The 24,766-nt window shown below is 54.6% G+C and overlaps 2 long non-coding RNA genes across 2 annotated transcripts in view; both read left to right on the forward strand.

The window, feature by feature from the left end:
- Positions 1 to 4,396: 4,396 nt before the first annotated feature.
- The window catches only part of LOC109451199 (uncharacterized), a 41,131-nt gene continuing 20,761 nt past the window's right edge, over positions 4,397 to 24,766 (forward strand). Inside the window, exons 1-2 of the long non-coding RNA XR_012493774.1 lie at positions 4,397 to 4,663; positions 4,936 to 5,701. This is a non-coding gene — a long non-coding RNA (uncharacterized LOC109451199). The remainder of the gene's footprint in view (positions 4,664 to 4,935; positions 5,702 to 24,766) is intronic.
- On the forward strand, positions 13,630 to 24,588 carry LOC141570208 (uncharacterized). Its single transcript, XR_012494193.1, has 2 exons — positions 13,630 to 19,157; positions 21,218 to 24,588. It is a non-coding gene; the product is annotated as an uncharacterized LOC141570208 (long non-coding RNA).

Below are 24,766 nucleotides of genomic sequence, written 5' to 3' on the forward strand. Positions count from 1 at the left end.
TCATGTTTTTTAAAAAAGAAGATGTAGAAATGGTCTGCCAGCATGCTGGATTTTATTGGGGTGTGTGTGGGGGAGCTGCTCATGCAATGTCCTGCCCTGTGCTTTTTATTCCTCAAACATGTTTGTCGCACGGCCAGGGTTTCGTTTCTGTTGCTAGTTAACTAATGCCAAGTTTGACATAAAACTGAGTGAACTAAAGCAAAAAAATCTTGAAAAATGCTTCATTATGCTTGGAAGGAAAGAATCCTTTCTAAGGACGCTTGCTCACGTTTCCTGAGACCCCGTAAACTCTGTTTTACTCTGTTCACTGTTTTACTTCCATCGAACTCGCAGGCTTCTTTCCCCTCGCCTCTTCATCAAGTATCTCCACAAGGAGAAAAAAAAAAAAAAGGCTTACCCAAGGTAAATAGATGCTAACAAGGCTTGGGCGTAAATAATAGTAAAAATAAACACTTCATAAAGTAGTACAAGTTATTACAAAATAGGCCTATCAAAGTGGAATCCAGACCTGCAAACTACTTGGAGACACCAGGCGAAAGCACAAAAATTCATAAGCCTGGTTTGCCTTTAATACACAGTACCCAGAGCTGCTTAGCTGCTCCTCAAAACGATATATGGGGATGACTGAAGAAATGGCACCTTCCCCAGAGGCCGCGGCAAACTCCCAGCCTCAAGTTTATTGGGCCAGCTTTACAAACAGCATTAATCTTGGGTGTACAAGTTGAACGTCCAAAAGCCAAGTGAAAATGTAAGTTTTCAATCACACTCATCCTACTTGCTTGAATTAGAGTAAATGCATCTGTTTACTAAGTCCTAGGAATGCCTTGGGCACAGAAAATTTTAAACTATTGAATGTTGATATGTTGAGAAAAGGGAAACTAAACTGAAGTGCCCCGGGCCTTCTGAGGCTGGATGGCCAAAGGCTGAGCCGGGACACACGGCCCAGCGGCAGAGCAGGAAGTCGCCGGCTGCATTCCCATTAGGCAGATCTTGGGAGAAATCAGGAAAAAATAACTGTATGAGGCTGATACTATAAACATCCTGGTATAGCGAGAGCCTTCGTGTGACTTATTTTTCAAACATCTGACCTCAAGCTCCATGTGGCCCACAGGCACAGACCAAGTCTTTCTCCAGGAAACATATCCATCACAGCGCTCAGCAAAGTACATTTTCCCGGTTTCCATTTTAATAATCTGAGCACACCTTTTTATATCATTTACTTTGAATAATATGATCGCGAATTAGGAAAAGACTTTTAAAAAACCAACCTGAATAACATCCAATGGCATTACCTGAGTGCTATTATTTTCCTTGAATAAAGCAGAATTTGATTTCTGAATTTGCAACCAAATTATATGTAAATCCCTGCCAAGTCGAGAGGGGATTTTGAAAAAAAAGAGTATGTGTTCTCAACTATTGCTCTGACTCACCCAATTTCTTGTTTTACCAAATAAAAATTGGGAGGAGGAAAAGGGCATTAAATTAACTTATGACTGTGTGTGAGAGCAAGAAAAAAAAATCAGCTAATAAAAAGGTTAGCAAACGGTATGATTATACAATGATTTCAGGTGAAAATTAGAAAGCTAATATCCTGGCACTTAGTCGTAGACTTCAGTAATGATACAGTTGTCAAATTTGTATTTGTACCAATGGAACAAAAGTTGTAAGTAGCATAATGGGAGGTAATCTCTTTTGCTTTGTGGCTTTTTAAATTCAATGTTTTAATCCACCCATTTAATCACAAAACATATATCACGAGTTATAATATTTCTAGTGTTGAGGAAAGTGATTATACATAGATTACAGTGTGGTTGTTGGATGCAGAATGTGTGTGTGAGAACATGATCGCTAAGGGATGCAGCATCTCTAGTCTGCACTTGGAAACGGTTTTATGTGAGAATAGGAACCATATATTTATTGTCAAACTCTCCGTTCGGTCATTACCCAGCTTGCTCATTATTTTGGAAAAACAAGATTTGCTATTAAAAGGGCCAGGTACCTACAATGTTTAGATCTCTGCATTCAGCCCAGTCTCTAAAGCATTTTCGTTGTTCAGAAGTCCTCAAAGTTGCTAAACCACAAAATATCTTTAATCTATTTTTTAAAGTAGTTGAACCATACAGTCAAGTTAGGGGACAGGGGGACTTTATAACGGCAGTTAGTGGCTGGGTTCTTCCTTGGTATGGCTGGAGCAGGAGCGGGTGATAGAGGGATATGTGGCTTTCGGATCGCTCTGACATACTCATCTCACAGGAATGTGTTCTTACTCCACGCGTCCTAATCGGGGCCAGGGAACGGAATAGTGAAGAAAATGATAAAGAACTGGGCTAGACAAGAGAGACTGTCTTTCCCCACTGTTGTGAGTAGAACGTAGATATGGCATTCTCAAGTCTCAGGCTGCTGAGAGCCGTCCTTTTCTGAGGAAGGATCACAGAATTCCTGGGCTGTCAGCTCTGGACCCCTAGTCCTTGAAGCTGAGAGAGCCACCCTGGACCTTCCTCAGGGAGAGGGAAACCCAGCTCATTGCAAAATTAACCCTGCTTGGGGTGTCTCTACTGTTTGTCAGGAGCTATGCAAAGTGAAAGTTGGTGGGGATTTCAAGAGATTAACTCGAAAACATTTCTATTTCATTTTCTAAAGCTGAATTTTCTTAGGAAAAAAATGATATCCCTAGAAAGAAGAAGCTACAGTGAGATTCTAACACCCAGGGAAGCAATTTTGGAAGATTTCTTAATATAGCCTGGGTTTTTTCTCTCCCTCCGCCCAAAACTGTGTATATCATAGAGTGGTAGCACTGGTGTGTGTGTGTCCAACACAATTCAAGGCCAAGGTCACGAGGGTCTAGGCAGCAGATGCCCTGGCAGAGCTGCTCCAGCTGCCCCAGCCCAGCTTTGCCCCATGTGGCCAGCCCCCCATTCCTGGGCAGCCCAATCAATGTGGAATGGAGTTTCCTGGGAAGCAGGGCACACGAGGAACTTTTGAATTTACCAATGGCATAAAAAGTATATATATTTTTATGACAACGGGCAAATTTCAATTGGTTGACAGAAATGGCGAGATATGACGTCAAGGGACACTGGTTAGAATGCCAAGGCCAGCTGGGGGGGTGGGGGGAGACAGGCACAGAGAGACATTGGGATGGGGCCCAGGAGGCCTCCTTTCACTCGGGCACCCGTCGCGGGCGTCTGGGGACACCAGGCCCATCTGGTTGTGAGCGAGGGCATGCCCCAGCAGGGCGATGGGGTCTGGGCATAGTGACCCCGTGTCAGTGTCCTCTACAGCCAGAGGCCCAGGCAGGCTCCTCTGCGGGGAAACCACTCAGGCGCCCCTGCGGAGCCGGCAGGAAAAGCTGCTGCAGCCTCCTTGGCATTCTAACCGGTGTCCGGACCCTGGAGCCTGGCCTATTGCGACCCCCGGGTTGGGTGCGGAAAGGAACCGCGGGGCCCCGGGGACAGCAGTGTAGTCGTCAGGCTCCGAGATGGCAAAGCTGCGGCCTAGACCGTCTCCCCGCAGCGCCTGTGCCCTGGGCCCAGAGAGCAGGAAGTTGTTTCTGCGGGGAAGGAAGAGAGCGAGCTCAGAACTGGGCAGCGGCTCTGGGCACTGTACTCCCGCCCATCCCACGCCTCCCAGGGCACCGGGAGGACCCCCTCCACAAAGCACCTTGCACACTCTATCTCTGGGCACAGTGCGCTGCCCCTCCACTTCACCGGATCCCATGCACCCCGCCCCCTACCCCACGGGGCACTGCGCCCTTTGCTCCGCCCGGCCCGCGGTGTCCGGGAAGCCGCCGCGGGGTCGCCTTGGCACGCACTCTGCCCCTGGGGAACCTCCCTGCCACCGACGACCCCCAAGCTCTGTGCCGGAGCCTTGTCTACAGCTCCACAGCGCGCACTGGCCCCCCACAGGGACGAGCCCGGCGACCCTGACCGCCGTCCGCGGCGCACCCGAGGCTACGGTCAGGCCAAAGACCGTCGATCTGCCCGGAGTCCCCAAGCCCGGGCCGAGCGTGCGCGCGCGCGCCCCGCTGCCCGCAATCATGGCAGCCGGAGCCTTGGAGCGCAGCCGCCGAACACGCTCCGGCAGCAGCCCCGGTGCCAGGGCGGCCGGAGTGGGCCGGGCTGGGGCTCGTGCCTGCCGCCCCCCTCAAGCGCGCGGGTCCCAGGGCGCGAAGCAAAAAGCTACTGGGTACCCGCAGCGCCGTGCCCCTGCCCGGCGCGGGTAGGCGGGCGAGGCCGCGGGGCGGGGGCGCGCGGACGGGGAGCGCCCGGGGCGGCGTGCCTGCGGGGGCGCGCACGCGGGGCTGCGGGGCGAGGCGCGGGGCCCGGGCGGCGAATCCGCTGCTCGCGCCGCCCGCCCCGCCCGCGCGCGCCGGCCCCGGGAGGAGGGTGCGCGGCGAATGGGGGAGTCGGGGAGGGGCCGCGCCCTGTCCTCGCCCACTGCGGGCACGGCCGGGGGCCCTGGGAGGCCTCGTTGGTATTCCGGGCACAGCCGAAACCCTGCCCTCCCCGCGGAACAGAGGCGCCCGGCACGCGGGCACGACCGTCACCCCCGGGCGGTCTCGCTGGACTGCGGGGCCCGTAGGGGCCTTGCTTCCCCCATCATCCGTCCCCTCCTCTCCGGGTCCCCCGTACCCCCTCCCCCGCCCCGATCCGGCGGCGAAGGGGTGGGCAGGGAAACGCGCTCTCTGGGACAGGTGCCAACTCCGAGACAAAAGACATAAAATAGGCGGCAACGGGGGAAGCGCGGCCGGCGCGCTCGGGCGGGGACGGAGGAGCCGCGGGGGCAGCATCCTCGGTGCCGACCGGCGAAAGTTTGGGAAGTCGCCGCAGCGCCTTCGCAGCGGCGGGGGACGCGCAGGCCGGGCCGCCCTCCGCGCCGCGCTCACCCTCTCCGCGCCGCTGCTGAATAATTCATGGCGCGGCCGCCGGCCATTAGCATGCACCGGGCGCGCGGCGCGTCTGTGCCAAGCCGCCGCTGCCGCCGCATTCGGCGCCCGGGCCGCGCCAGACGAGCGGCAGCGCGGAGGCCGAGCCCGCGCTGTCCCCGTGCCGGCCCGTTGGCTCCCATTGTGCCCCGGGCCGCGCCACCGAGCCGCCCCCACCCTGTTCGCAACCCATAGCGCGCCCGACGGCCGGGCGCTGCAAGTTCGGGCCCGTGGCACTCGCCCAACCGCCCCGGGATGCACGTGAACTTGGAGAAAGTCGTGGGCGCGCCGGCCGGGACCTCCGCGGCAGGGCGTGGGCGCCCCCGGCCCGGCGCACTTTCGTTTTCGTCCAGGACAAAGGTCCCTCGCGTCGCTGGTCGCGGACGCGCCGACCTGGTCCTGCGGGCCACTCTTCGGCGAGGTCCAGTGGCTCACTACAGGGAAGCCGGAGCCGGGAGAAGAGGAGCGGCGCGGTCCGCGGCGCGGTGCGGGACCGGGGAAGTGGGGCCTGGCCGTGCACTTCGTCTGTATCGTCCCGGAGCCGAGCCGCCCTGAGAAGAGTTGCGGGAGAAGGCACCAATTTGCTCTCTGCCGTTTCGGCGCATAGGGAGGGAACCGTTTGGAGTCCAGGACTCAGACCGATGGCCAAGGGCCTGGGCGGCCGCAGGCACGATATCGCAGCGTTGGCTGCGTCCCGGCGCGTTCCTCTGGCAAGGGCACGGCCGCCGACCTGCGCGCCACGGGTCACCATCGGGTTAAAGGCGACTCCTGAGTACGGTAAGTGCATTTCTCACTTTCACTACTTAGTGAATATTTAAATATTAATGAAGAGATCTCTCAGAAGAGCCCTTCTGTAGGGCAGGCCTTCCACAGTCGAGGGGCGAGAAGGAGATTGCTCTTGAACATGAAGCCGCACCAGCATGCAACAACTCCACGGCCGTCATTAACATTCTGGAACTTGGAATTTGTGAAATACAGCTTCTAATCTCAGGTGTGCCGGCCTTTTGCCAGAGAGAATTTTGCTGAACACATAAAATAACGTTAGCAGGCATCTTAAACAGAAGGGAAAGAGAAAATGTGTTTTCAGGTTAGATGTGTTTGGAAAGGTTATTTGGGAGCTACAGTCCTTTCTTGAAAAATTGAAATCTTTTATTCACGTCCTAAACCAGCACTGCTTATTTTTTTCTGTTGGTCCAGCATTTATGGAGAGTTGATTTAGGGGGCCCTCGTCAAGCATTGGCAGCCATGGGGCTGGTTGAGTGAAAGGCCCTTGTGTGGAAGCTGTTGTTTATGGTGGCATAAAACGAAAAACAACTCATAACTTTGCGTAATAAATCCCCCTTTATAGGTGGCTCACACACAGGCCCAGCCGAGGCCCTGGGCAGTTTGTGGGGAGCAAGAAAGGGGTGAAGGAATGCGCGATTGCCGTAATTACAGGGTTTTAAGGTAATGCTGAAATTAATTTCTTTAAAGTTGGGTTTCAGAAGCCAAGGCAGTCTCTGCAGGCCAGCGCTATTTTCACTTTATTTTAGTTCATTGATTCTAGCTATTTGGGGTTTTAAAATGCGTGTTTGTACTTGTGTGTACTTATCCTGATAAAATGAAACCCATACCTGTGGGGGATTAAGCCCGCTTTTTAATATGGTCCCATCACAGGTGTGATTTCCCCTCCACTCTCCCCCACCTTATGATGTGGTTTGGATAACCTTGCTGGGTGCTTTGACCACAATATACTGGGGCGGGAGGGCCTGTTTCCATAACACCCCGGAGTTGTGAGCTGGCACTTGGTGGCCGTGTTTCCGGGAACGTGGACAGAGGCCTGAGTAGCCCAAACCGGCCTCACGCCTCCCTCTTCCCCAGGCCGCCTCGTTCCCCAGATCCCAGGGAAGAACCCGGAGGAAAAAGAAGAGCATTTCAGTAAGGTCTGGTCCACGCTGGCCTGGAGGCTGAAAGTTTGCTTGGGGATTGCAGACTAACCTGGCCAGCTGTTTTGCTAGGCCATTACACCCCTCTCCCATACCCCACCCCTCGTTTTGAATTTTTATTTATGACTTTATCAGAGGTGCTTAGCAGATGTGAAACCTGGGGTGGGATGCTCAGGACTGATCTCTGAAATGGGGGCACAGCTGCTGAAGGCGTACCGCTCCAGCCGGGAGCTGTGTTTGGCATGGCGTTGGCGGTGACGAGGTTAGTAATTATAAGAAGCTCAAGTTCCATCGGGGCCTCGCCTGCAAAATGTGGAAAATGTTTTCTCCGAGTCCACAGATGACCTATAATGTATTGTTAGATGGGTGGGAATGGTATAGCATTCTGCTGAGGCTGTTGGGCATCCCCCAGGCTTAAGACACCAAAACGTGGGGCAATCTGTTGCTCCTTCTCCGTGGGCCAGACGTGGGGAGCAGGGAAAGGCCTGAGCATCCAAGGATGCACCCCCAGGGCCACTTAGCAGGGGGTTGTTATTCGCCAAACCTCCAGAAGCCCATCTCCTGCCCCAAAGTGTGCTTCTGGCACACGGAATGTGATGGGGTAGAGAGCCTTTAGCAAATGGAGGGGCCGCCCACGACCCAAGGCCCTGCCTCGGCACTAGTGCTATCCTGCCCTGCCTTTGTCCTTGTTCCTTAGAGCCAGCCCAGTTGCAGTGGATGCTCAGGTCCTACCAGGGGCTTCTTACCGGGTTGGGACATCCCATCCAGGCAAAATTTATTTATGACGACACACACACAAAAGACGAGGTTCTGAAAATGAAACTGGTGCCTGTCTTTTTCTTTTTCTTTTTTTTTTTTTTTATTACTTCTGGATTTGATAGAAAGACTGTGCCAAGCAGGGACAGGGTCTCATGGACTGTAGTGGGCTGGTGGGAGGATGGCCCTGGCATTCTTGTTTTTGTTTTAAACCACGTCGGCCCCTTGCCTCCACTGGGACCTTGCTATGCCCAGCCTCTAGCCACCTGAGGCCCCAGATCCTGGGTGAGGGGTCTCCGGGGTGCTGGCTCTGCTCACTGGCAGTGTGTGGTGATGAGGTGTCCACCGTGGCCGGGTGTCAAGCATGCCTTGTGAACAGGTGCAGACAGCATTTGCTTTGCTCAGCGGGAACAGTGGGGAGCTTTGCAGCGGGCTTACTTTTGGGTCCGTGTTGTTTGCACCTGACCGGGTCCGACTCTGTGAACCCGTCTCAATTGCACCTCAGAAGGGCTCTGGGGCCTGTTGCATCCTGGCCTGGACTAGGCCTGATTCAAAGGTAGCCTGTGGGGCCAAGGGAGGGGCCACAGGGCTTTAGCCACCCTGGCGGGCTCCCTGCCTGCACAAGGCATTCCACAGTGTCCAGGGAAATCTCATGCAAGGCAGCGATGTTTTCCCAGTAAGGAACAGAATTCGGGAAGGGAGGGAAGCCCTTCAAAACCAGGTGGGAAAACATCTGAAAATCACTATGTTCGGTTGTTACTGGGCTTGGCGGGTATGTTATCACACTTGGGGTGAAGGGAGAATACTCTTGCAGAAATCCCTTTAGATGGGGGTGTCCTAGTTCACATCCAGGCAGCTCCAATCTGGCCCATACCCTGGCTCATTGTGTGACCCTGGACAAGTCCCAGCACCTCCCTGGGCCTGTACCCTGAGGTTTGGAGCAGGAATAATAATATTGACCTCAGAGGGGGTCCTTCAGAGGGTTCAGACGAGACATTTTCCCACAAAACACAGTTCTTGGCACGTGGCAGGGACGCCATAAATGGCTGCTGCTCTTGTAATTGTTATTGTAAATGGCAGTTTCCAATTTTATTGCTAGTTATTATATTTTTTGAGTTTCTAAGAAACAGAGCACAGTTTTGGTTTCACTAGAAAGGACACCTACGAGTGCCCTCCCCCTACCCCACCAGTGGTCATGAACCTTAAGGATCTTTTTAAGGCACACTGTCATAGCTTGCAAAGCCCAGGCTTTCCTGGTCACGGGGACGTAGCCTAGAGGCACTGAGTACACTAGAGGGGACCACGTCTCCTTGGGGTCCCAGGATGTGCTTGCAGGACAGGTACTATTTCCTTGGAGGACTCACCGGGGTGCTGGCCCCAGGGCCTGATATGTGCCCCTCCACCTCTTTGGGGTACGGGGAAAGAAAAAGGTACAGGGTGGCCACACCGGCCACCAACGTCCTTGCTGGCAAGGCGGGTGGCAGTCTGGTGGGAGGGTTTCACCACTCGGACGAGCTCATTGTTCTTTGGCCCGATCCGAGCGAACGCTCACCAAAGTGCTTGCTTCGGGAGGATTTTACCTCTTAGCTGATCGTTCAGGAAGACCCAGCGAGATTGCCCTTCCTCAGACCATCTTGTGGGAACAAGAGAGAACCCTGAAAGGCCTCGGCCATGCTTTCTGATGTTATGGAGCCAGGGAAAGAAAAAGAAACAATTGTCTCCGAGGGAAGACAATGGACCTTTTATATGAAATATTTATTTTCGGGGCGACCAGTGTCCCGTTGGCTGGGACAGTGGAGGAGGAGCTGTAGTGTCTGGGTATCACAGGCCTTGAGAACTCAGTCAGGGACGGAGATTTATAGAAAAGGAAGAAAAAAGGTCCCCGACCCGTGGTCCTTGGGAAGTTTCAGTGGGAATGTCTGGCTTTCTTTGTTGAGTGGAGTTTAAACTTTCACAAGTTTATTTTGTTTTCTTCTGCGGTTTCTTTTCTTCTGAAAGGCTGCAGGGGCACGTTCGTGAGCACTGGAAAGGTAGCCATGTTTCGGATCGTGGGCTAGATGGGGCCTCCCTCCACCCAGGCCCGGGTCGGCCTTTGTCTGCTGGGGGTGGGTTGCAGAATGGAAGTGAGAGACACAGGGACTGGAAGAGGAATGGTCCATCCTTGGGGGGGTGGGGGGGCATTGGGAGGAGACCATTGAGAAAGATTTTGGACAATATTTGTGATTCTCTGGTCTCCTTTATTTCTCCCCAAACCTGATAAACGTGGGAGCGGCCTGCAGGTTACCAGAGAGTCTGGCCTGGCCTGACTAGGTGAAGCCACACACAGGCCCAGCTGGGGAGGGTGTGCTTGTAACCCCTGACACACCCGGCCCGGAGTTAGCTCTGGATGGAAGTTTTCTAAGTGAGTAGAATGGGCAGAAGCCCCTCTGAGGCCTACCTCCTCTTCCTTTCTCGCCTGCTGGGGATGGTGCCGGGGCAGCTCTACCCGGTTCCTGCTAAATTTACAGCCTCAGCCCAGCCAGGAAGGCGCCCTGGGAAAGGAGGCTGGGACCCCAGGCTCACGTTAGGGACTCTGGGACTCTGGCAGGAATTGATCCTGATGGGGCTTGTAATGAGAGCATGTTCGGGGGAGTGGGGAGCTGGGGCGGGGGTTCTTGTTAGGAAGGCTGCAGGGGATACCGGGCCCTGAACCCTCGCCAGCTTAGGAGGTCCTCAGCCTGGAGGCCCCTGTGAGGTGGGCAGAGAGGACGGAAGGTGGAGTGGCCCCGAGACGATGGGGGATGAGACTCCCTGCCCTGCCAACCTTCCCTTTCACCCAAAAGACTTTGCTGGCAAATGATATTTGGCTTCAAAAACGAGGTTTTGATTTTTTTAAAACTGCTGGTGCATTTTTTATTTTTATTTTTTTAATCCTGGAATCTCTTAGCTGTGGTTTGTTTCACCTTCTGCATTGACCTGCCCCCCTCCCTTCCCCATACTATGAAGACAACTCTCTTTTGGGAGTGGCCAAAACAGCCTCTGAGACCAGGGGTAGAATTGGTAAAATTGAAATGGAAAAGACTGAAATCTCGTGACACGGGGCAGAAAAACCCTACAACACAAGCTTTTGTTCACTTTTTGGGGGGGGGGATTCAAAAGTAAAATGCTGTATAGTCGTCTTGAGAAATTTTGGATGGGAAACTTGCCTTGCCTTTCAAAACTGTCAGCTCAGAGACCCGCATGGATGGATGATGAATCGAGCAGCAGACTGCGGGCCCGCTGTTGAGTGGCTCAGAGGTTTTCTGAGCAGAGATGTGACCCGCAGAGGCAATGGTTATGATTGTCAAATGAGACTGGTAGTTGCGGCTAAAAAATGTGTGCATGGCAGGGACAAAGTAAAAAGGCCAATTTTTTTTTTTTTTTTTAAAGGAGTAATAGATTTTCCGTTAAGATTAAAAAAAGAATGTTCCTGATGCCGTTGGCTTCCAGTGCTGGGGCTGGGTTTCTCTGTGAACCGCCCTTCCTTATTTATTCCTGGGATTTCAGATGGCAGGAAGAGCATTTAGCTGACATATTTACCTGCTGATTTGGGGCTCTTAAATCTATGTGTTTAAGGCCGATATTTACATTTAAATCAGCCTTTTATAATTACATTTTAAATTATAATAAACTGATGGTGCCTGGGTTTCAGTCTTCAGTTTTAACAGTGAGAGAAGCTGCCGTAAATCGCATGTGAGTTGCTCATCACATCACCCAGACCTGCCTGGGCTGCGAGCCGGCACCGGACCTGCAGGTTCTGGCCTGCAGGTAAATGTGTGTCCCGAGCATGTCAGCGTCCATGCATGTCACCTGTGGAGCCCTCCCTGCCCTGCCAGGAGAAGGGCTTGTTGGTGGGGATTCTGGCCCCGGCACTGGAGTGCTGCTGCCAAAGCTCTCGGCTTGCAGTCTCATCTGAGAAGGACCTGATTTGGACCTGGCGGCTGTGTTGGGTTCTGAGCCCCACGCTGGCCTGTAGGCCTTGGGGCGGAGGCCATTATCTCCCAGGCAGCGACTTCTGGCTGTGGTGATGTGTGTGTGTCAGGGTGGGAGTGCCCACCTCCTCCTACAGCCGGAATCCAGGCTCTGCCTCCTCTCCCTGCTGGGCTGGCCCCAAAATGGCCACCTGGTTTTCAGTGGCTTCCCCATGGAGCATGGGAGAGACCCTCTCCTCCCGGGTCCAGGATGTTGGCAGCTGTGCCAAGCCGTTGCTGGAATGGAATTCCCAGCGTTCCTGGTTGGGCGTGTGGCATTGGAATCCTACCTGCTTTGTCTCTGGCATCAGCTGGCAAGCTGGTCACGTGGCCGTGTGCGTGACACCAGAGCGAGGACCAGAGGGCTCCTCCTGGGCACTTCCTCCTGGCTCACTCGCTTCCCCCACTTTCACGTTGGGCACGACTGGCTCTGAGCAGCCATAAAGCTGTATTAAAACATCCTGCTGGCAGGCTGAGGTGTCCCGGCCACCCCTACCTCCCTCCAGTCGTCCTGACAGGAAGGCCCGTGGGCCGGCGAGTCAGGCCCAGCCATGGTCACTCCACACTGTCCCCTCCACCGAGGCAAGAGTTGGCCCTGCCTGCCCCAGGAGCACCGTCCTTCACTGGCAGCCAGTGGCTCACCCTGCACAGGGCCAGCCGGCAGTCATCACCTCAACTCCTGGCCACATAAGGAGCACAGGAGAGACCTGGGCAAGCAGGTTGGCCACGCGGACGCGGCCCAGATGCCTGCAACAAAGGGCAGGGAAGTCTGATAAAAATAAGAGTGCCCATGTTAGAACTCAAGTTCACTGACGCGGGTCTGAGGGCCGGAGCACAGCACGGTCACCTTTCCCCTGAGGCGGCGGGGATTCGCTTTGGTGAAACAGGGATTTGCGATGGTCTGAGAGGCTGTGGTGACATGCGTGGACCCCGGACTCTGCCTGGCCACCTTGCGGCCCCGCTGGGCATGGCAACCGTCTGCTGAGTGCCAGTGGGGTGCCAGGCTCTGTGCTCAGCACTCGGCGTTTATTTTTCATTCTGTCATCACAGCAGCCCTCGCGGTCGGAGCCATTCTCCCTGGTCTTTGTACAGATGGGGAAACTGAGGCTGAGAGAGGTGGCATGGCTTGCCCAGGATTAGGCGGCCGGTCACTCACAAGGCCAGATTCAAACCTGTGGTCAGAGCTCTCCGCAGCGACGGCACAGCCTTTGGGGTATCGGTTAGGATGGGCTCCCTCAGAGGGCCCGGGGCTGTTGGGGTGGGGCTCTGGGCTTCACCCCCATGGAGCACAACTGGGGTGCTGGCCACTGCCAGCTCCTCTGCGGGGCCAAGCATGGGAACAATGTGGCCTCTATCCCCGAGCAGCCGGCGCCTGGACTCCCAGAGCAGCCCGGCCCAACCGGCTGCCCCAACATGGCGCCCGGGCCGCGCCGCCTGGCCACGGGGAGGGCTGGCGCCTGGCCGGGCCTGGGCCAGGCCGGGCTCCCGGCGTCCTCCTCGGCCGGCCGCTGAGTGGCCAGACGCTCCTGTCTCCTCCTCCTGCTCCCCCTCAGCCAGCCCCACCCCCGTCTGGTAGTGGGTTTGGGGGTCCAGCCCACCCGCCTCTGCCACGTCTGCCATCCTGCCGGCACCCATGAGCATCTTTCAAAAATTCCCGGTGGGCGGGGCTGAGCCGCAGCGGCCGCCTCTGGCCCCCCCTCCCCGGGCAGCCAGTGCCAGATGAGAGCAGGAGACAAAAGTAGCATTTTCCTCGTCCTCCTGGGCTGGCAGCCGGGCCTCCCCCAGCGCCACTTGGCTCCTGGCAGCCCTGCCTCCGGGTGCTGGGGTGGCCGAGGCCCAGGCTACGCTGGCCCGGACCAAGGGACCGATGGATGACGGTAGCTAGAGACGGGCTGGCACCTGGGGATGGCCTGCTGGCCAGCAGGACCTGCTCTCCACCGCCTGCCACTGTGACCAGCCCGGCAAGGGGACACCATTTCACCTCCTTGCTTTTGAGAAAGCTCCTCGACCTCCCGCACCTTGGGTAAGTCACCTTTTCCCTTCTCTTTTGCTGGAGACAAGCCGAGGGCTCTGCCATCTTGTGCTCGGTGCCTGTTACGTTTCCTTCCTCTAATTGGTTATCCGAAATTCAAAATTCTATTCCAAACCGACCCCCCCACCCCCCGCCCATGCGCGCGCGCGCGAACACACACACACACACACACACACACACACACACAGAGACACACACACACACACACACATATCTTCAGTGAAGTCAGCCCTTGCAAAAACTGCAGGGAAAATGCAGAAGCCAAGCCCATTTATTTTTAAGATCCAAAGCTACAGGCTTTAGAAATCACAGTAAAAATGAATGTTTGTTATTTCACAGTAGCTACATGTTCAATTATTTGAACGAATGTTTCAGGAGGTATTAATAGGCATGGCCTACTCTTTCGTGTCCGTTTGTTGTGGGGTCTCATTATTATTACTATTACTATCAATTATTAGCAGCGCCAGGAGTAGCTAAGGGAAAAATCAGAATCGTCCACACTACTTCCAGCAAAGTCTTCGGCAGGCAGAGCCAGGCTGGCACACGGAGGGTGGACTCTGCATCAAGGAACAGAGGCCCTTTTATTTTGTCCGGCATCTTCAATCCTGCCATGTCCACAGTTTAAGGATCTAGTTCTTTTTCCCCTTTCGTTTTATTTTTTGAAAAACAAGAAAGAGAGCTGTTTTTGACTCTCAGCTCAGTGTGGGGGAAATCTGTTAGGTTGTTTTGGGCTTTGTTTTCTAAGCTTTTTAAGTGCTAATGGTGCTATGCCCAACTCATAACCTCCCTGCCCACAAACGGCTCGTGGGGTGCACATGGGCCGGTCCACTGGACAGACCCTGGGGGGCCGTGAGCGGTCCCGGGCCTGTTGGGGCCTGCCTGGGCCTGCCTGTGGCCCGATCCCATCCTAGTTTCCCTCTGCAGAGCCGTGGGCCGAGAAACCCGGCTGCCCAGGGTCTGAATTTTGGCCACTGGGCGTGGGAGTTCCTTACAGACCTTTGTGTCCCCAGGCCACGCTGCGGGCATCCAGGAGCTGGACTCCGGGGCTCCCTGAGTTTTCTCTGTTAGTGCCTGACCCTTCAGAACTGCTGAACCTTTTCACTTAAAAAAGTGGGCTTTACAGAGTTCAGCTCCAAGATCACCTCCACCCTCTCTCTGGCAGGCTGACAAAAGCGCGGCCTGCAGACGCCGCCTGGCTTCCCCATGTTTCAGGGTAGCCAGAGTCTTGATTTATGGAAAATGGAAAATCAGGCCCAGAAAGTTGTATGTTGCAACTAAAAGGAAAAGTCCCATGTAAATACATCTTTGTTTTCCTAATTCAGAGGTGTTTGGGCCCTGTTGGTGCAGATCTGAGCAGCCGGCCCGAGCCGATACCACCAAATATTAAAACAGCTCAGCCCACACGAGGAATATCGGCAGCTTTTGTTCTGAGATTAGACAGCAGTTGATACTGGAGGACGTGGGGCTGCAGAGACAGGTGTATATAGCAGAGATAATTAAAACATTTCCATGATTATGACAGCCACATTCTGCTGCTGCAAGCTGCAGGATCTTTCCACCCAAATATTTAACAAGCACCAAATAAAACACTGGTGAGAAAATAAAAAGGACTAGAAAAAAACAGAGTGTAATAAATTTTAAAGGTAAAAGAGCCAAGAGTATAGAGATAAGCATCGGGGTGGGTGGGGTGGCTAATCATTTTATTTAAAGAATTTATACTTTTAATAGTTGTCTGCTCCTCATATTTTATTTTATTGTATTTTATTTTTTGGTATAATTAATGTAAGTGAAGTAGCCTTTTAATCTTAAATCCTGGAATGATAGATAGTCAGATATCCTGAGCATTAATTCGTCTTCTTTTTGGACAAGGTAGGGGCAAGTAGCATAAAATCAATTAAGTTCCATAAATGAGCTTCTCATTCTAAATTAATATTTTCCACTGAGATTATGTTCCTCTAAAGGTTTTAATGTATATGGATAACACATTTTCCAGTGTACGCCTTGCATAGCTGGATGCTTATATGGGATCAATTATCATCTTAGTTTTTTAGCTCGGATAATGACACTACCTTTTCCCCAAATCAGTAAAATTCCATAGAATCTTTTTAAAAAAAAAAAAAAAATCAAGCAAAATATCAGCATTCTCCATGGCACCCAGTACTTTTCAGCAGGGTTTTTTTTTTTTTAAGAAGTACCACGCATAGCAGTTTTCACATCATCGCTTCTATATAAATTCCACTATAGGCTGAAATTATACATTCTCGCAGCACAGATGGGCTGGTCTGTCATTACGACTGCCGGGCCCTTGTTGGAACACACAGCATATTTCAATTGTGGAGTCGACAATTTCAAAGAACTGAGGTCAAAATAAACAAGTGGCATTTTTGTATCAAAACAGTCTTATTAGATGATCTCATTCCCTGAAAAATTTGGTAGAGGAACACCCATCATCTTCATTAAATTTTAGTTTAAATTTTGGTCTCTATCTTTGCCTTTTAAGACTCCAAATGCCCCAGGTCAAAGGACCTTAAATGTATTAATTAATTACCAATTTTTACCTTGTTTTGCAGCACCAACCACATAACACTAGATTTAAATCCAAAATTGTGGTGTTTGGGATGTTTGATTTTAATATCTTCATAATCTCTGTAGGACAAACATTAAATCTCTAGGTGTTGTATGTAAAATTATCTTGAGACTTTTATGAAAAATTAGATGATAAATATTTTGCGTGGTCTAAAAGGTACATTTAAATCCAAACTTAAAAAAAAAAATAGTTCAACAGGTAAACTACAAAGAGTAGCCATAAACTTTAAAAAAAAATTATCTTACCAAGATAACAAAGTGCACAATTTATTGTTTCCTATCACCACCACCCGGGAGGGCAGAGCACTTTTACAGCCACAATAATTTGCAAATGAGGATAACTGTTTATTTTGTGAATTTGCTCACATGATGATGTAATAATCGGTCTGAGGGTTGTTTTCTCCCCCCTCCTTATTTTTAAGTGTTTTCTTCTGCATTTCTAAATTCTGGATTCGGAATTTGTCGAGCTGAGTAAGGGGAGGGCGCTTGTCTCTGCCGTACCCTGCAAGCTGCTGCCGCCCTGGCCAGTGGTTAACGCAAGTGTCTGGCTGTGGCTTGTTTATTTTAAGGAACGTACCTGTTGGCAGAGATGTTGGGGAATAATTGGGAAAGTGAAAAGTTGATGAAATTTGCCAGAGCCGTTTGGGAGCTGATTTCACAAGCGGCTCTGCTTTCAGATTTTTTAACCATTTCAGCCTCTCCAATTTTGGTCTTTTCGCCTGTTGACTCCCGTCTCAGCATCTGAAATGAATTTACTGTCAGTGCCACGAAGGTGGCCCTGGTCTGGGGGCCAAAGGTAGCAGCCCAGCATCTCTGAATCGGTCTCAGAGTGATGGCGGTCATCGCAGTGATGGTGGCGATCATACAGATAACCGCACTGTCCCGGGAGTCCTCACCACGCCCGGCGCCTTTCACATTTGGGAAAGCAGAGTGGAGGAGAGTACTGAGGCCAGGGTTCACGTGGAGTCATTTCTGTTTCCTGGCCATGCTGATCAGGGTGTTTTTACCTCTTTGTGCCTGTTTCCTCGTCTATACAGTGGGGACGTAAGTGTCCCTGCCTTGTGGTAACACATGTCAAGCGAGCTCTTAGCATACGCTTAGTTTATAGAACACACCACACAAATGCTGTTACTCCCTGATTTACTGCTGAGTCTCAGAAATGTCAGGACGAGGGGCTGTCCTCATGGACACCCCGCCAGGGGAGGCACTGAGCTCAGAGGCCGAGTGACCTCCCCATCTTCTGCCAGCTGATGAGGGTTGGGATGGGATTTGAACCTGGGTCTGCCGTCTTCCAAAGCCCAGCATTCATTATGTGTTAAACTGAGTGCAGACATGCGTGTCCACGCGGCAGCTGGATGTGAGTGGCGTGCCTGTGCACTGAATACATACACAGGTGCCCTGTACTCCCCTGGTGCATCGGTGGCTTCCAGAGGTGGACTGGTGTTTGGAGGTGACATGTCTGCCAGGGGCTGGCCCCCTTCATTGTTTCCCAGTGGGCCCTGCAGCCTGAGGGCCACCTTGGGGACTCCTAGACTGGGCACTCCACTGCCCCAATGTGATGCGTCGTTCTCCCCAGCCCAGGGCCACCAAAGCAGGCAATGGTGCCAGGCTCCTGGTAGGGGAAGGAAGGCTCCTTGTCCGGCTGGCTGCACTCTGGGCCCTGGCCAGGCATGGCCCTGTCTCCTCAGGGGACCGGCAGTTCCAGGCGCCGGCCATTTGCAGACTGAGAGGAATAGAAGTGAGCCTCCAGGCCCAGGAGAGGAAATGGCGGCTTGGGCAGGCCCAGAGCAGGATCCGGGCAGGCGGGCCGGAGGAAGGAGCGGCCGGAAGGCCCCGGGGTGGGCTGGCCAGCGTGCTGGCGGCCCTCCTCCAAGAAGCGGCCGGCAGGGCTGGCCTCCCGGGTAGGTCTGCGTGTGTGCACATGTGTACCTGCGTGCTGGGGCTCGGGCCACGGGGAGGGTAAGCAGTCCCCGTTTCCCATCAGGCACGTGGCAGAGCTGGGGGGGGAGTTGATGAGATGGCGTGAACACTCAGTACACCTTTGGAAAAAAGGCCTTGATAAGAATGATTCTCACTACAAGGCCTCCGTTCTCTTGAATTAAAATGGGGGTGACAGAATTGGCTTCGGGAAAGGGTCAGATGTGTGAAGTGAGAGCCTATCTGGGAAGCCCGTGGTTGGTTGGTTTTTCCCTCACTGTGGCCTCCTAGGAAGAGACCAGAGGCCTAGGCTCTCAGGTGAGCTACCTGTCCATCCCAGCCTCAATTCCCCACCTGTAAAGGGAGGGATAAATCTTCCCACAGGTTTCTCGTGGAATTAAATGTGGTGATAGTGCCTGGCACTCAGCCAGGAGCTCGGGTGGCCCTTGATGGGACAGTGGTGGGTGGGCCCTGGAGAAGGGTCCCAGCCTCTGGTCCCTGGGACTCGGGCCTCTCAGTGTGGGGTCTGGATGCGGGGGGAGGCCGGGCCTGCAAATCTCCAGGAGGCTTGCAGGGTGGGGGGAGTCAGGGCTGGCTGCAGCCTGTGATCAGGAACCTCTGGCCCAGTTTCCTGGGAGCCCAGCCCTGCCCCAGGATTCCTGCAGTGGGTGTGCCCACACTTCCGGCCCAGGCGTGGGTGGAGGGCTCCTGGAGGCAGGAGAGAAGTTCCCGCCCTCCCCACCCACGGGGGCCTCCAGCCTGTGCTGCTCCATTCAACTCTATGGGACGAGGAGTCCTACCTGAGCCCCATGCGAGGTCCAGGCGAGCGGCCCCTGCCCACTGGCTGGGCACAGGCACACGTGATGTGGCAGTGGAGGCCTCAACGGTGCGGAGAGCTGCCCTCCAGCTTGAGCCTGTTGTTCACAAATAGTAAGTTGTCCGATGCCAACACCGGTGGAGGCTCCCAGGCCCTGACGGGTGGGCCGCAAGGGTCTCAGGCCTCAGTCCTGGGTGCTCCCGCACCAAAGGTGAGTTCTGCCCCTGAGATGGAGTCATGCGCAAATGGCTAATCTGTGGGTCCCCCGGCTTGTGGGACCAACGCTGGAGGGTGTCCCGCGGAGGCAGCCTCCAGCTGGGCACTCCTGGGCCAGGCAGCATGGCAGACCGCCATGGCCCACACCGTGGGGGAAAGGTGTGGCCGTCACAGTCAGAGTCCAGCTTCCAGGGGAGCGGTGAGTGAGACTGGCTGGGGCAGGACCAGTGGGGGACCCAGAGAGGCAGAAATCCCCTGCCTTGGCCCAGAGTTGGGGCCACCTTGGCTTCCCCAAGGGATGGCCAGTACATGCCATATGTTGCAAACAGGACTCAGCTCCTTTGGGTTGAGGGGAAGCTGACCTTTGTTGACCTACTATGTGCCAGGGCCAGATATTTTAATCCATTTTTTTAAACATCCATTTTTTAATTTAATCTGCCAATTCCATTTTATTTCAATATCCAATCAGGGCCAGCATGTCCCAGTCTGTTTTGGTGCTGGATGAGGGTGCAAACAGGATGGCTGCAGGAGCCCTGCCGGGGTGAGGGCGCCAGGCTTTGTGGCTCTGAGTGCTGGCTGGGCCATGGAGAGCATGCAGTGTGAAGCAGGCCATGGGAAGGAGAGAGCCCGAGGGTCGTCCTTGCGCTCAGTGTTCCCATGGCCAAAGCGGGAACTATCTGAGGTGGCAGGCCCAAGTGATCTCAGAGCTCTGGGGACAGTTTGTCATTCACACACACTCGGAATAAAAACCTTTGGGAGATGCTGTAAAAACCAACCCGAAACAGGCAAGATGATTTTGCAATCCTTAGTGTTCTCAAGGCGGCCCTTCTGCGCTGGGCCAAATCCAGACCCTCCCATTGGGCTGGGAGCCTGCGGTGTGGACGAGGAGCCTGGGCTTTTGCAGGGTCTTCACGTCTTTGCTCATTGCAGACACCATTCAGCATCTGATGGACACTGACCCCTGTCCCGTGGAGACACTTATCTCAGGGACCTGTGGATGGGCCGGGAGCCGGGGTCCTCAATGCCTGCGGACAGCTGCTCCAAGGCGGGGGCCTCGGTGAGGGAGCTCCCTCAGATCAGGGCAAAACGGAGGTGCCGTGTCCGGCCAGGATAAGCTCATGTGAAACCAGCTCTCCTCAGGGTCGTGTCGGTCACCCGTGAGACCTCACTGGCACTCACATCCCTGATCCCACAGGTTCCGTTGTGTCAGGTCCATTCAGTGCTCACTAGATTCTCCAGGGCTCCTGTTGGAGAGATTGGGAGCCTGCACTCGGCAGGCCCTGGCTGGGGCACAGGAGGAGACTGGCTGCTCTGTCCAGTGACCTTGTCCAAGCAGACCTCCTTGAGGCTGGGTCTTCAGCTGGAGGGCCAGAGCTGTTACTGCTGGGTCTGTCCCGTGCTCACAGGCCGGGGGCCTCACTCAGCAAACACAGGCGCCCTCAAGGAGGCCCAGATCCGGCTGAGATCCTGCTGGGCCTGGGGCTGGGCCCAGCTGGATGGAGGGCAAAATGGTAGCCTGGTGCACCCAGTGCTAGCCCTAGGGCCCTGGGAATCCAGGGAACTTCCTGGAGGTGGTGGACCCCCCGAGCCACAGGCTTGTTCCAGCCTCAGGCCTGCCACGTCCCAGGCAGGGCCCCGCTGCCAGGCGCACCGCCGTCCCCCTCGCCAGCCCTGCACAGGCCACATCTGCTGCTGCAGCCACGCCATAGCACCGCCTCCCAGCTCCGTCCCCATGGAAACCATGGGGGGGGGGTCCCTCCTGCTGCATTTGGCCGCTGACTGGTTTCCATTAGAGCCAGCCTGCTTTCCTTGAGCCCATTCCCTGGAGTGTAAGGTTCCCCCAGGGGTTTCTTCCCGAGTTTACTGAGCACCAGCCTTCTATGCCAGGGGATCCAGTGGTCTGGGCCCTCCCACCCTTGGGCCCTCCCACCCTGGTTGACATTCCTTAGTGAAAGTGCCTGAGGGGCTTGCAGTCCCCTGCTCAGGTCCCCCAGGCCTGTGACTACTCTGGGCCTTGGCGGGCCACAGGCTCAGACCCCGTCCTTTCCCACACAGGACCAGCAGCTGCTGAGGATGGAACGCTGGACCCGAGTCAGGGGCCCCGGTTTGCTGTACTGGCTGGGCCTTAGAGTCACGGCGGGCACTGAGTAAGCCCCTTCCTCTCTCTGGGCCTCAGTTTATCCATCTGTAAAATGAGACGATTGAACTGTTTCTCCACTTCCTTGCAATGACAGAAAGAGAAAGACAGGGAAAATGAAGCTGCAGCGACGCCAGCTCTTCTGGATTCTCAGTTTTGGGATTTTTCCTCATTTTCAAAGAGGATTTTTTTTTGTTGGTTTTTTTTGTTTTGTTTTGGCTTGGGTTTTTTTGGTAAGGGAAAGAGTCATGGAATTTGACCGGAGATGGTTGTTTGTGAGGCCGAGAACCAGTTGGAGTCCACAGACCCACCCGGCATGGGAAGGGCCGGCTCGGCTTTGGGCAGCCAGAAGCCTGGGCAGCTGTGCCTGCCAGGCTCCGCTTGGCATCTGTTAGGTGCCCAGTGACCTGGCTGTGAATGTGGTGAGCAGAGGCATGAAACGTGCCCGTGAAGGAATCCAGAGGGCTCTGGAAAACTACCCGAGAGGTTTCCGGAGGTCAGACATGTGGGCAGAAAATGAGATCTAGCTTTTAAAAAACCCAGCTGGCGCATCCCCCGGGGAGACGGGGGCTGGTGAGAGGCCTGGGAGAGCAGCGCTGCCCTGCTAACTTTGAAAAGCTCACACAGGGCTGGTCCGTGGCAGCAAGGCAGCCCCCAGACCCTGCCTGACGTCCTGGGGAGGTGTCAGCTCTCCTTCCTCCTCTTGGGAGGTGGTGAGCAAGCTTCACAGGAGTGATGGGTGACAACGCTGGTCCTTGGGGACTTTTTGCCCAACCTGCCAAATGGATGGTTTGACTCCTCCCATGAAAACTCAGCTCCCACTTGCTTATTGTGAAATGTCACAGATATCATGATGCTGGCCTCTCCTGGGCTCCTGCCAGTGTACGGGGGACACTTCAGCTTACAGACAAAGAGCACAATGTCGGAGGTAGCCGGCGTTCACAGCAGCTGGGGGTGGCTCACATGGTGGTTTGTGCAGGTACCTTTCCTTCTGGGGACTCAGTAGCCTCATCTAAAAAGTGGGCTTAGTAACTGAAATGAGTGTGGGAACTAGATGAGAGGTGGGGGCAGGGCTGGATAAGTGGTAGGTGGTGGCATCAGAGCTGCGCCGACCCCACTTCCCTCATCATGAATGGAGCAAGCTGCACCCCCAAGATTGCCAAAGACCCACGGTGGGGCTGACACTCATCCCAGCAGACCCCAGGGGAATTGGGGGTAGCTTGACGTTTCTCAAGGTTACCTGGAACTGCTGCTGGAAGGCCCTGGGTAGCCAGCACGGTGGTTCCCCTTTTCCTTGGCGGTGTTCCTTCTTCATTGTCTGGGCCAAGGGACCAAGTCCATCCCCCACTCAATGTTGAGCCTGCCACCCTGCTCCAGGCCCCCTGGGTTTGCTGACAGATCCCAGGGGCTAAAGAAGCAGCTGAACAATCTGGGGACAGCGTCACTGCATTTCAAAGGATGGGTGAGATGGCATTTTCAGTTTTGCGTCCTGGGCAGGAGTGAAACTTGGGTTTGAACAATCACATCCTGGTAGCCACCTCCTCCCCACACCCCAGCCCGCCCTCCCCAGTGAAGTCAGCGGAGGGAGTTAGCTCTGAGGAGCGGGCAGCAGCAGCAGAGGTTGATTTAGACACGCGGGGAGACTGGGATAATGTAGGAAATGAAGGAAATTTCCCCAGGGAAAGGGGGAAGAGAAGAAAGAGGAGCTTAAGTGCCCAGATAATTATACAGCCTGGCGCGGTGATTTATGGCAGGCAGGCGGGCTCCTCTGGCCAGCTCCACTGCCCCTCCCGTCCCAGTCCCCTGCACCCTGGAGACCCGCTGGTAGGGGAAGGCAGGGAGGCTGGCCACACCCAGACCGTCCCCATGTCCTGCCCGCTCTGCTGCCTGTTAGCACGTCCCAACATCTCTGCCCTCTGCCCTGCCCTGGCTCATTCCCACCCAGGGATGTGTGGCTGCAATGCAAGCCCCTGCCCCGTCTCCCAACCTGCAGGAGCTATCCAGCTCCGGCTAAAGTCGTCTCCCCTTCCTGGGACTCGCAAGGCCCCCGACAACCTGTCCTGCCCCCTCCACGCACCGTCCCCCAGCTCTTCAGGCTATGGAGCAGCTTCACCTCCTCCTGGAAGCCCTCCCTACTCTTCACCCAACCCGTGTCCTGCAGGCCTGCAGCCCCTGAGCTGTGGCAATGAGTTCACGCAGGTATCTGGCCCGGGAGACTGAGCGCCTCAGGCAGAACAGGCCAAAGTCGCCAGCCTGGCACAGGGCAGGCTCTTGGGGAACGTTTCATGAATGAACGAAACAGAATCCAGCAACTGAAACAGGAGACGATAAGGCTGAGAAGGGCCTCCCTGCGCTCAGTGCGGTGGCAGAAGCCGCCAAAGTCGCCACATCACCGTGAATCAAGACACTCCGGGAAACAAGCGGACAGTTTATTTTCCCGCCTCCACCAAATACAGTCCCTGTTAGAACTAATCTGAGTGGCTGTGAGAGCACACTTCATCACATACGGTGTGATGGCGCCCAGTGGACGACCCGAGCCCTGACCACCTGCGGCCATGGAGGGAGGACATCCATCGGCAGCGGGGTAACGCCGGGCTTGGGAAAGCCACACTGGGATTTCAGTCAGGAAGACCAGCTGTTAGAGGTGACCGTCGAAGGCTGTGGGGCCTTTTCTTCTCAGGTCGCTGGGTGTGAAAGGAAGGCATGGGGACCCACTGGCCCATCCTGTTAATTTAGGTCAGGTATTTCCAATTCACAAATTTCCCATACATCGTGGCTTGTGGGAGTCCGCCCCGACTGCAGGGCCCTCGTCCCCTTCCCTGGCAGTGGTCTTCGCCTGCCCAGCCCCTCCTTGGGACTCATTACACCCCTCGTCTGCCCATCGTCCACCTTCGCGGGTCTGTGATGAACAAGGTCGGCGGTGCGCAGCACCCTTCTGAGGGCCTGACATATTTGTCCTGCTGAGCTGGGTCTGGGCAGCTTCCATTAGGCCTTTGAAACAGTGTGTCTTGGGGAGGTCACCCCTGACGAGCGGGCAGGGGCCCCACTCTGTCATCGGCCTGCTGCGAGATCTAGGGCCAGCCTCTGTCCTGCTCTGAGCCTCAGTTTCCCCACCTGTCCCATAATCTCTTTGACCTCCACCGCTGACATGTGGTGGGTCTCTGGAAAGTTCTGAGGGGCAGGCTTGGAGTGGCCTCCTCACGATGTGAAGGCACTCCTGGGACCCCATTCTGGGGGTCTTGTGGGGGAAAGATTCGTGTATAAATAAAGATAGAGATGTTTATCCTAATGACGCCTGTTACAAACATGACGAACTGGGAGCAGCCAACCCTTCTGGGGCCAAGCAGTTGTGACAGTTACCCCTTGGGGTGACACAGGTTTATGACCGCACGGGCAGCTTGCAGGACAGACTGAGGTGGTGCCTGGGAGGGCAGTCGGCTGCATGCTGGCTCAGCTCAGGAGATTAA

The sequence above is a fragment of the Rhinolophus sinicus genome, linkage group LG02 (assembly GCF_036562045.2).
Source record: "Rhinolophus sinicus isolate RSC01 linkage group LG02, ASM3656204v1, whole genome shotgun sequence".
Classification (NCBI taxonomy): domain Eukaryota; kingdom Metazoa; phylum Chordata; class Mammalia; order Chiroptera; family Rhinolophidae; genus Rhinolophus; species Rhinolophus sinicus.